This window comes from Myotis lucifugus, unplaced genomic scaffold (assembly GCF_000147115.1).
Source record: "Myotis lucifugus unplaced genomic scaffold, Myoluc2.0 scaffold_2042, whole genome shotgun sequence".
Lineage (NCBI taxonomy): Eukaryota > Metazoa > Chordata > Mammalia > Chiroptera > Vespertilionidae > Myotis > Myotis lucifugus.
In genome coordinates, this window is record NW_005873090.1 from 1 (window position 1) to 3,289 (window position 3,289).

Here is a 3,289-nt window from a genome sequence, read left to right on the forward strand (position 1 = left end):
GCGGGCAGAGGCGGGCACCCCCTCCGCGACCGCCGCACTCACAGGTGAGGCGTGTCACCCAGAGCAGTGGGCCCTGCTGCCCTCTCCCGTCTGCTGACCTCAGACCCCAGGACCTTCTCGCCAGCCCAGGGGACCCGCTCAGCTGGCTCCTGGCCCCCACGCGGACCTCCTGGCTGACATGGCCCCAGGCTGTGGGCGGGGGCCCCCAGCAGCGGCCCAGCCGGGGAGAGAGGGGCTGAGGCCAGGCCAAGAAAGAACCCTCATTAGGGATGCGCCCCACAGGCCGAGAGCCGGCGGGTGGACAGCTCAGCAGGTGGCCTTTTCCCTTTTTAATTTCAGAGTCGAAACCTTTTCCCTCATCAGTCACATGGGCCCATTTCTCATTTCAGTTCCGAGGAAGTGCTCGGGGTGACCCCAGATTCTTTGAAGCAGCTGTGACGAGTTGGGCGACGGGGACGGGGAGCAGCGGTGCTGGAGGGGACGGTGGTGCCCGGCCTTACGCCCCAGCGCCCGCACAGCCGGCAGCTGGACAGACACGGGCCGAGGGGACGCACTGCTGCCACCCGCAGGGGCCGCCGCAGACCCTCCCTCGGGCCCCAGGTAGCAGCTTTGGTGAGAGGACAGGCAGGCAGCGAAGTCTCGCCCAATCCTGGGGCTGAGCACGGGCGAGCTGCGCCGAGAACCGAGGCCCCAGCGTGGAAGCCAGGTCTGGAGAACGAAACCGTCACGACAGGAATTTGCAAAACACAGGAACCAACCTGGGGAGAAGGACAGAGACGCAGCGAGAGGCCTGGCGGCTGCGTCCTCCTGCCCAAGCCCCCGCCTGGCCTGTCTGCAGGCCGCCCCCGTAGCAGCACGTTTGCGTAGTTGTCCTTAGTGGGAGCGTTACTTCCGGGCAGAGGTATCGGGAAGGGGCTGCAGGGACATGCGTGGGCCCGGCCCCGCCCTGCGCAGCCACGAGGGACGGGCTGCGGCGGCACCGGCTCTCTGATCGCTGTGGTAACTTGTCCAGAACGAGCAGTGCGCCGTGGTCTCGCATCGGGATGGAGGCGGCGGGCGTGCACCGCACCCTGAAGCCCGTCTCGGGGCAGCTGTGTTCTCAGGGGGGTTGGGGTGTAGAGGCCGAGTGAGGGTGTGAACCCCGAGACGGTGACGTCCCTCAAGGGCAAAGCAGAGCTGAGGCTTGGGGAGACGGAGCAGCTGGCTGCCTCCTGCACTGACAGCTCTGGGGGCCCCTCCTCCGCCGCCATGTCCTCCCACCCAACAGCGTCCTGTCCTGCATGAGGCCTGCGCTCCGTCCCTGTCAAGTGAGAGGCCACCCCCAACCCAGGAGCCTTCCCCTCCTCTCGGCCTGAGTGACCAGCAGGGGCATCTGTCCACAGAGGCAGCGCCCTCCGGAGGTGGAGACCTTCTCAGAGGAAGCAGCAGCATCCTGAGCGATGCCAGGACCTCAGGACCTCACACCCTCCCCGGGGCCAGGGGTGGGGGTGGGGCACGGAACAACCAGCAAACCCGTCTCCCGGCTCAGAGTTCTTGCTGGGCCCTCCTCTTAGCGACTCGGGGACCCACTCTCACTGTTTCCATTGGGCTCGGTTCTTAAACAGGAAAAAGAAAATACCCAGAGCCAGCAAACCCCACACAGGAGCCAAGAAGCCCGGAAGGGACCCTTGTGTGGGGCGTGAGCGGGGGAGGTGGGGGGAGGGGTGGCCTGGCCGGGCGCCCAGGCCCTGCAGACTGTGCCCTCCATGGCAGGCATTCCCGGGAGAGCTCAGTGGGGACGGGCCGGCCTCCTGCGTCCGCGTGCCGTGGGCCCGGAGAAGGCGCAGCCCGGCAGGCGCCCTCTCGGGACACCGTCACTCCCAACACCACCCTGAACGCCTCGGGGGATGCACACCACGTGTCCAGCTACTCCTGTGACCCCTCCCGTGCAGGACTCCCTGCGTTGGAGCCGGAACGTGCAGCACAGCAGCAGGGGCCCGAGTGCCCAAAGCCAGTGCCCTCGGCCGCTTGCCTCTTCTGCAGACGCGAGCCCCCAGGTGACCACAGCGAAGGGTCTCGGACTGAGGCTGTAGTGATGTGGGGATCGCGCCAGCAGACTTCTCGCTTTCCCAACCTCGGCTGGCGTCGGCCCGCCCTCCACGGACTCAGGGCGCCCTCTCTTGGCCAGCTCTGAGGGCACCGGGCAACCTTCCTGCTACGGCGTACACTTCCGGGCTAGGCCGTGCCCGGGCCTGCCGCACGAGCCAGGCGCGCTCTGTGGTCAGATGACAGGACGCAGGTCTGTGCCCGAGACACAGCCCCTCCGGGCCGCACGGCCCCTCCTCAGCTCCAGCAGGGGCACATGGCACCTTCGGACCTTGTCCCTCCCCCTCGTCCCCTCGCCCACCTCCCTCCATTCTCCCTGCACCTCTGGCTGCCGAGTGGGGTCCTCACTGAAAATGGACAGAGAAACCAAAACATCTCAAAAGCCATAAAAAAGGGTCGGAGCCAGACCCAGGGGATCAGGCGAAGACCCGACAGTGTCCATGGCCAGCGGCCCTGCTCCGTGGCGCCGCGCCCAGAGGCACGCCCGTGGGTCCTGCCGTCAGGAGCAGGCGCATCTGGGTGACACGTCCCCAAGGGAGGGAAGCAGCCGCAGGGACCCTGCTCAGACCTGCGGCCAGGCCTCCGCCAGCCCATCCTCACGCCCGCCACCACGTGCACAGCAGGCACAGGAGGGAGCTGACGGACAGGAACCGGTGCTGTGGGCGGAGGGGGTTCTCGTATCCCAGGGTGGGGGCGGGGGACCGAGGGCGGCGCCAGCTCACTCCATCGCCCGCTTCTCTGGCGTCCCGGAGGCGGCAGGTGGACTTCCCAAGAGCGTCTCCCACGTGAGGTTCGTCCTCCCGTCCGTGCGGGAGGGCACAGGCCCTGCACCGTCCTTGGCACCTGGGGCGGGGACACCGCGGCAGCGATGGCATGAGCCACTCCAACGAGCTGACTGTCGTGGTTGGGTCCCCTTCCTTCTGAGCCGGCTCCCGCTCCCGCCCAGGGCACCGCCTGCAGCCTGAGCCGCTTCCCTGGTGGCGATTTGGGGGGCGGCCGCGCGGCCGGAGCTCTGGGCTGCGCCTCCAGCTGTCCACGTGCAGGGCCAGCCTCCTGAGCACGCGCCCAGTGCTGCCGCCAGGGCAGGCCGTCAGGATGCAGGGCCGGTTCTGGGGGTCGTCCACTCGGCGCTCGCCTCGGAACGCCCTCCTTGAAGGGGGCAGAGGGCGGGGGGTTCACTCCCAGGGGACGCGGCAGCAAGAAC